This window comes from Dreissena polymorpha, chromosome 7 (assembly GCF_020536995.1).
Source record: "Dreissena polymorpha isolate Duluth1 chromosome 7, UMN_Dpol_1.0, whole genome shotgun sequence".
In the NCBI taxonomy this organism is placed as follows: domain Eukaryota; kingdom Metazoa; phylum Mollusca; class Bivalvia; order Myida; family Dreissenidae; genus Dreissena; species Dreissena polymorpha.
Window position 1 is genome coordinate 5,061,947 of NC_068361.1, and position 9,511 is coordinate 5,071,457.

Below are 9,511 nucleotides of genomic sequence, written 5' to 3' on the forward strand. Positions count from 1 at the left end.
TTGCCCCGGTGAAAGATTTATGGTTATTGACCTGGGAGGTATATGTTTGTTTCTAATTATTCAGCAGTTATACACAGATTAAATTAAAAAAAACACATTTAGATAAATATCGAATATTGTAAAATATATAACTTTAAATTTATCCACGTGGATTCAACACTAACATTCAAATTTCTCAAAACTACGATGAAAATTGAATATGTTTTACCCGCTCATTAATACTTTCAAGGTGGAACGGTGGATATTACTGCTCACGAAGTGCTAGCTGGCAGAAAACAGAAATCCCTTTCACCGCCATCAGGCGGTCCTTGGGGAGGAAAAGTTGTCGACAAAAATGTTAATGCATTCATTGAAAATCTTTTTGAAAAAGATGTTTACAAAGAATTTTCGATTGAATTTGCAAGTGACAAACTTGATTTGGATAGAGCAATTGAAATAAAAAAGCGAGCTATGAAGCCAACGGATGAAAAATCATGTTGAAACTACCACATGAATTATTTAGATTTAATCAAGAAAAGACAAATAAAAACATCGAAGAAACATTGTGGAAAGGACCGTTTAAAGAAACCGTTACTAAAAGGGGTGACAAACTTTTTGTAGAAAGCGGCAAACTATTAGCAATGCTTAACGAGTCAAAAAACGAAACATTTGCCCATGTTGAACAGCTTTTGAGAAAACGGGAACTGTGGGGTTTGAAGAAACTCCTGCTTGTTAGTGGGTTTGCCGAGTCACATGTTATGCAAGATGCAGTTCGACAGAAATTGACATGACGCCTTATCAGTGATCGCTCCGCCCACTTAATCACGTGGCTCAGCGGGAAGAAAACCTAGACAAGCTAACACCAAAATGGCTTCTTTGCCTATAGACTGCATATAGATTTTCGCGATATTCCGGATGATTTTATGGACTTGTTTAACACCATATTACACTTGTAAAGGGGTTGATGCCATTTAGTTATTCTGCAAATGCAAAAAATATACGATTAAAGAAAACATCAGCTATTTATAACGGGTAAATCGGTACATTAAACACGCTCTCAAACGCTTGGGCGCTTACCGAAATCTAACCCGTTATTACGTGAAATGGTGGTATTTGCAATAAATTAACACTTCACCGGTATTTACCCGTGTTATTAACAATATTATTACCGAAACATTCCCCTCTACCCGTGTATTTGACACGAAATAGCGCTTTATAACTGGGAATTCGGTGAAGTTTTACGCGCTTTCTGACGCCGGGTGGGTACCTCAATCCCACATGTTATTGCGTAAAAAAGTGATATTAATCATATTAAATATTGCTTATGGGACATTTATCAATCACTATAATTTAAAGCGCAAAAACAACAAAATAAGTTTGGACATTGTCTGATATAAAATTAGCGTTGTACGAAATGGAATACGGTCAGGCTATTATAAATTAATAAGGCTACCAATATCAGACGCTCGCGCAGACCTGTACCGACTTTCCCGAAGTTACCGCATTTATTGGTTAACTAATATCAGTAATAATAACTCTTTTACGATAGCATTTATCGATACGTCTTTATTAAAATAATAACAAAATGGTTTTCACTTGTTTCTGACACACACAGAAACGTGATTTTTAACGGGGATTTCGTAAAGTTACACGAATTGGGTACCAAAATTTTCAATTATTTTACATGCACACGTGACATAATACATACTTAATAATGCTTAGTTATTGCTTATATGACATTTCAAGTTTGTGAAATAAATTAATGTTCTATAAAGGAGATCTCGGTAATTCTTGAAGCTTCCACTCGCTCTTGTCAAGACCGCATTGCCGCGTTGGAAATGGTATAAATTTAATACATCTAACTTATCTTTCTGGATACGAAATGTCAGAGTTGCATTAACCCTTTTTACACCGTTTTTGCCATATTTCATTTCCGTTTTTTAATCCGAACAAAATAAACAAAACTCGTTTTAAAAAATGAGATCTAGGCATTCGAGCTCCTATCCATCTCTTACACTTCTCAAGATCTTTTTTCGGCTTTGGAAACGAAATAAATTCAATGTCACCAACTAATCTGTCAGGATATCGATTGTCCGAGTTACATAATCCCCATTGACACCGTTTAACCATTTTTAATCGTTTTTTAAAGAGGAAAACAAAAGAAACTCGTTGGAATAAAAGTGAACATAAAGATGTAGCTTGTCTAGAAAATGGCGGACAGGTCGTTGCTAACGAGTGCGCCCGATTAATCGATCGCTGATTGGTGGATCAATTCTAGTGGGCGGAGCGATCATAGATAAGGCGTCATGTCAATTGTTAGTGGTTACGATGTTATGGTACCTCAACAAGCCGAGTTACCTATTGTCAAAGGTAGATATACGTATTGTTTTGTTTATAAGCATAATAAACTATAAAGTGGGCATGTTCTTATTGGTTCAATCAAGAGTGATGTACTATGTTTTCAAATACAAATTGTGTGTGTGCTTTTTTCACACAGGTGCTGTGATATACGGACATTTACCACAATCTATCTGTTCCAGAAAAATGCCATATGCTCACGGTACAAACTGAAAAAAATAATTGTTAGATCTTCAATCTTATCAAATCACATTTTTAGAAAAACAACAAAGATAGCTTGTGATTTGGCACAGAACTATTAGAAAGAGAGTAAAAAATCTGCTCATCGTCATAAGCATTCTGCAGTGAATAAAATGTATTGTGCGTGGTGAAGAAAAGTATGAAGATCTATTTAAGGCGTTTGTTAAAAAGGGTGACAATTTGCTTCCTGACCAGAAATCGGCAGAACAGTCCTTTACATCGCCGAACCCCGGCGACCAACAGGTGACCGTAGAAATCTACAAATCTGACCAAGACCCACCTCCGATGTATGTCATTGATTACAAAGAAGTGGGTGAACATGTCTTGGTGTTGACCAGTGTTGATCCAAACGAAAAAGCGTTGATCGTTGTCGGCGGAACTGAAGTAAAAGGAAGTGGTCAGGGTGGCAAAAGGGTGGAGGCTAGTTTTAATTGGTTAAAATAACTCCCGATGGGACTTTTGTTAAGAACAGTTATTTCTCAGTACCAAAATGCCTTCTGTATCATATTTAAATTAGTTTCATAGTAAATGTGTAAACTACAAAGATAGTGATATTTTTATTTATTTAGTCTCAGTGGACACTGTTTTTAACCAAAAGCTATGTATTTGACTATAACTGTATATGCATGTCTAATAACGTGTGAAACAGTAGGAGAGTAGCTTTCTCGATAAAACTATTAAAGCATCAAAACTAAACATTGTCCTATGAATTTCAACGATGCAGGTAACTAATCCTCCATTTCGCTTTTCGTCGATAACCAAATTGTCGGTACAGTACGTATGTTTTAAATCATATAATTGTTTCCTTTTTGTAAAACAAGCTTGGCAGTGTTTTGTACATATTAGTGTGTCTTCATTTTTTAACGTCGAACTAACAGTCTTTTCATGGGTTATCGGTCGTCGTGTCATCATTTTACCACTTGCATTCATCGCGCCTTAACATTAATATTTTGAGACTTCTTTAGTGTTTCAAATTAGAACCGTTAACGAAATGCTAATTTAAAAAAAATGCTGATTGACTTATTACACAGATGAGGCACGTTGTTATTAATTATTCAATGTACTCGTTAATATACGTATAAAGACGACTGAATAATTTACGTGACAAATGTACGGTATAGATCTAAATAATATATTACATGTACATAACACGATAAAACACGGTAAGAAGCAAATAGTCGAGCAAAGACTTCATTAGCTTATAATAAACATATTATTATTATTATACCGGATTTGTATAGCGCCCTTTTCATGCAAGAGGACACGTTCAAAGGCGCTTTTCATAAGAACATTTGACGTAACGCAGATACGAATACATTTTGCAACACTGTTTCAAAATGAATCGATCAAAACTACTCAATTATACTATAAAACTACTTTATTATACTATAAGTACTGCGTAAAAACATGCACAGTAACCCTAGATTAGACGGATCAACAAGACACTATAAAACAAGATATTAACGGACGACTTATGACCCAGTGATCAGGGGAAAATGCAAAGCGCCTTATAACGCACATATCGAGTATGAAAAGGGCGCTATATAAATGCGGTATAAAAAACAACTACCCTATGTATATAGCTATAAGGCAATTAATGAAACAATAAAATTTAAAACTTAAACAATAAGTACTACGTAAAACAACATAAAGCATGCACAGTAACCATAGATTTTAAAGATCGGCAAGACAAACCAGAGACAAAACAGAGACAGAGACAAGGGTTACGTCAGGATACCATTACCACCAGTCCACAAACCCCCAAAGGAATAATTATGCTTCCTTTAAAAGGGTAAAATCAAGTTCATGCTGATTGAGACAAGGGTAACGTCAGGATACCATTACCACGAGTCCACAAACCCTCAAAGGAATAATTATGCTTCCTTTAAAATGGTTAATTCAAGTTCATGATGATTGAGATTTTATATAATAAATTAAATAAACCACTGCTTATATTGCATTAGATTGGAGGAAGAGGTGAGTTTTCAGTGCCTTTTTAGATGAATTCAGTGTTTAAGAACCTCGAATGTTTGATGGAAGTGAGTTCCAGAGTTTAGGAGCAGCGTACATGAAACTTCGCTCGCCGTATGATACGGATTTAATCTTCGTTGGAATACTAATGAAGTCGCTTCTGTCATTGATCTTAAGTTTCGCCTTGGTTCGAAGACTTCAAGTAGGTTTTTCAGATATACAGGCGATTGTCCATTTAAGGCCTTGAACGCATTGGTAAGTATTTTGAAGTGGATTCTTTTTTCTACTGGGAGCCAGTGTAATTCTTTTAGGATCGGTGTTATGTGGCTATAGCGGGATGTTCTTGTGATAATACGCGCCGCAGTGTTTTGAACATTGTGTAGTTTCTTGATAGCTGATGTTTGTGTTCCATACTGCAGTGCATTGCAATAGTCTAGCCGAGACGTGACAAGTGAATTGACCAAGGATTTTGTGGCATTTGGTGTAAGATATTGTTTGATATGACCTATTTGCCTAATCTGACCGAAACATGACTTATAGCATTAATATGGTGTTCCATGTTCATTCTTGAATCAAACCAAGCACCGAGATTTCAAACGTATTGCGATGGTTTAATTGTCGAGTCCCCTACTTTAATAGTTAACCCATCTACGTACTTGGCGTTGTTTTGATTTGAAAACACTATGACCACGGTTTTGTCGGTGTTAAGTTTGAGCATATTTGTATTCATCCACGAGATGATATCGTGGTGGCACTTTTCAACTCGATTTAGTGTTTCGTTTTGGGCTGCTCCATCGGTGGGTTCAAAGGAAATGTAGAGCTGCACGAACAAACACAAATAAAATGGAATTCATCCTTTATATCCCGTTGATTACAACAAAGGCAATAACGTTCTTCACGGGTGATATTGTTGCGTGAGTATCTTCCTGTCTGAATTCTCAATGGATGGGCAGAAGCCCTTAATTTCACATAGTATAAACGTAGACTCTTGGGTAATACATCTAAATAGTTTTCATATTCAAGAGTAGTTTTAAACATTCTATACATATCTAGAGTAGAAATTCTATTCTTATCACCAAACCATTCTTGCCTAAAGGTGTCAATAATTCTGCATTTAAATTCACAAACAAAAGCATGACTATTAGTTATATTTGCAGCTTCAAAAACATAAGAAAATCCGTAATCGTTTAACAATTGTTTAACATTTGCAACCCAATTGGTGCATCCCTAGAAACACTCATTTAATGCTTGAATATACACAATTTGTTTAATAATATTTTTACTGTTAATAATTTTTAACCAAAACTAAACAATTCGTACATATCTATTTACATACAATGGATATCTGCCTAGCTTACCATAAACTGTAGCGTTACATGTGCTTATTTTCACATTTAACAATCTCTTGCAAAATTTGAAATGAATGCGTTCGATCTCTTTTGATTTATTGAAACCCCATATTTCAGAGGCATAACAACAAATAGATCCAACAAAAGAGTCAAACAACTGGCAAAATAATTTCGGTTTAAGATCATTCTGCTTACATTTATAGAGTAAAATATTCAATGCCTTAAGGGCTTTTCCAACCAAATGTTCTTGATTTTAAAATGAAACTACCAGTGTAATTTAAAACAGTGCCGAGATAATTAAAATCTTTGAAGTATTTGAAGTATCTTTGAAGCCCCCATGTATTACAATAGACATATAGGTTATCTAAGTGGTTCTGTACTTCTTCTGGTGTTTTACTTAGAATAGCCATGTCATCCGCAAATAATAATAAAATTAAGCTTATGTCGTCTATATTTAGGCCAGACAATGTGCTATCTTGCAAAAAAATTCTAAATCTTCTACAAACAGTGAAAAAAAAATCGGGGACATTACCTCCCCTTGTCTTAGACCGACAGCATAACTAAAGTATTCAGAATATGATGTACACGACTTAACACAAGATTTACTATTTTCATACATATTCTTAATTATTCTCAAAAGTTTACCTTGTACACCAGATTTATACATTTTTACCAAAATGCATTGCGATATATACTATCAAAACATTTGAGCAAATCAACATAAATAACATACAAACGTTTGTTTTCATTTAAATAATGCTGCACAACAGACAACAAGATATAAATAGCATCAACAGTTGAACACCCTTTTCTGAATCCAAATTGGGCATCAGAAATTTTAGCATTGTCTTCACAAAACGATTCGATACGTTTGTTTAAAATGGTTGTAAACAACTTAGAAAAACAACTAATAAGTGTTATCCCTCTATAATTACTAACATCATCAACAGAGCCTTTTTTATGCAGAGGTATGATAACTCCTTCTGTCCACTGATGGGGGAAAAAGCCAGAAAACTAAAATACTATTAAACATGTCACATAAATGATTTGAGAAAATATCCAAACTTTCAAGAAAATATTCATTTAAAATAAAGTCACTACCAGCCGCTTTGTTACGTTTTAAGCGTTTAACTGCATTCCTAACTTCATCTAATGTTATCCGCTGGTCTAGTTCTGGAAAAGTACAATTTTCCTCATTAAAATTATTATTTGAACAAAATTCTTCAGCTTCGGCATTATTAGTATGATAAATAGTATTACTCAAATTTTCAAAATAATCCTTGAATGCATGTATTGAAACTTTATTGCCATTTATTTTGATTTTAGATTTAAAATAGTTCCAAAATTACTTCGGCTTTTTATTCTTTAAATTTTCAATTTCTATCATTTTTCGTTTAAATGCATCTCTTCTTTTTGTTAATAAACTGCTTATAAATACTTTTCTTTTCACACAACGTTTTCCTATTTATATCAGACTTAATACAATTAATCGTAAAGCGTCATGGTATTGATTTCGAGCAATTATACACTCGTTGTCAAACTAATCAGCGTGTTTTATATAACTGTCAACAAAGAACGTGGGTTTATTTTTGTAAACACGAGATTTTAAAAACAACGGATCCGCAACGTTCCGGATTGTAGTAGTAAATTTTTCTACAGCTACGTTAATTGAAAGTTTACTTGTACAATCAATATTTTCAACAATTTCTGTCAATACGGGAAGTCGAGAAATAATTCCTGAACGAAATTCATCTCGAAATGTATCGTCCCATTGATATTTAAGATCAGTGAAAGCATCATAACAAGGCGAATAATTATTACAATACAATGAAAACTGCAATGGTGCATGATCGCCCCATTCGTTAAAATCACAAACAGTAAAGTTTGCTAACAATGGAACATTGCTTTCTGTAGTTAACATATAATCAATCACTGAAGAACCGTTATTTGAGAAAAATGTGGGTTTACAACTATCGCCTAGTCTACCATTGATAATACGCAATGCATAGGACTTACACAGATCAAGTAATTTAATGCCATGACTATTATGTATTTTATCTATTGAGGCCCTGGCAAAGGCTTGATCTGGTGAATAATCGACAATATCATGTTCGGTATTTATTGTATCATGTACAATAAACTCAATTTTATTACCGATTCTACTATTCAAATCGCCTGTTATTAAAACATTTCCAATTTCAGAAAAATATGTGATATCATTTTCTAAAATATCAAAAAGATCAACATTAAGTGTATTGTAGACTGGTGAGTCCTCTCCCCATATATAGCTACCACATATGTAAATATCACGGGTCGTATTAAAAAAACACATGATTTAATTTGATCCAAATAAAGCTTTATGCCTAAAGATAAACATAGGATCACATTATCAATTAATCTGTATGCCTGGGAAATTATTTCAATATATAAAACATGTTTTTCTTGTAGAACATTCGCAAAGAAATAAAAATTAAAGACGCTGAGGACAAGTTTATGCCTGCCATTGAGGTGTTTACCGCGGCGATTGCTTATCTTATGAATCATCTTTTAAAACGTTTGCAACAAAGAGACACGGGTTTTATAGAAACAGACATCGACTGGGTTCTCACTGTTCCGGCAATCTGGAATGATGCTGCAAAACAATTTATGATTATGGGGCTGCAGGACAAGTAAGTTATCTTCTGCTTTATAACCTGAAGGAACTTGCTACCGAAAAAGGACACTGTAGTCAATATTGAACTAGATCAATCGCGAATTACATAATTATGATACCGGTATATTGTGTACCATCACGTGATGGAAGTCCATGTGTGTTATATATTTAAAACAATCATAGTGTCATACCTTCTTTGTCGTATTGTTTAAAGATTGATATATAAATAACGTTTATGGAGGATTAATTGTTGAGTTGCTTATTACTTATTCAAGTTTATTTTTAGTGTATTCAAAAATAATTAATTTCAGGCTGGAATTAAAAAAACCAGCTCTTATTAGCCTACGAGCCAGAGGCTGCAGCTATATACTGCAAAGAAGAGTTCACAACACTTTATCGAGAACAGAGAACAAAGGCTCAACTTATTCCATTTTGCCCCGGTGAAAGATTTATGGTTATTGACCTGGGAGGTATATGTTTGTTTCTAATTATTCAGCAGTTATACACAGATTAAATTAAAAAAAACACATTTAGATAAATATCGAATATTGTAAAATATATAACTTTAAATTTATCCACGTGGATTCAACACTAACATTCAAATTTCTCAAAACTACGATGAAAATTGAATATGTTTTACCCGCTCATTAATACTTTCAAGGTGGAACGGTGGATATTACTGCTCACGAAGTGCTAGCTGGCAGAAAACAGAAATCCCTTTCACCGCCATCAGGCGGTCCTTGGGGAGGAAAAGTTGTCGACAAAAATGTTAATGCATTCATTGAAAATCTTTTTGAAAAAGATGTTTACAAAGAATTTTCGATTGAATTTGCAAGTGACAAACTTGATTTGGATAGAGCAATTGAAATAAAAAAGCGAGCTATGAAGCCAACGGATGAAAAATCATGTTGAAACTACCACATGAATTATTTAGATTTAATCAAGAAAAGACAAATAAAAA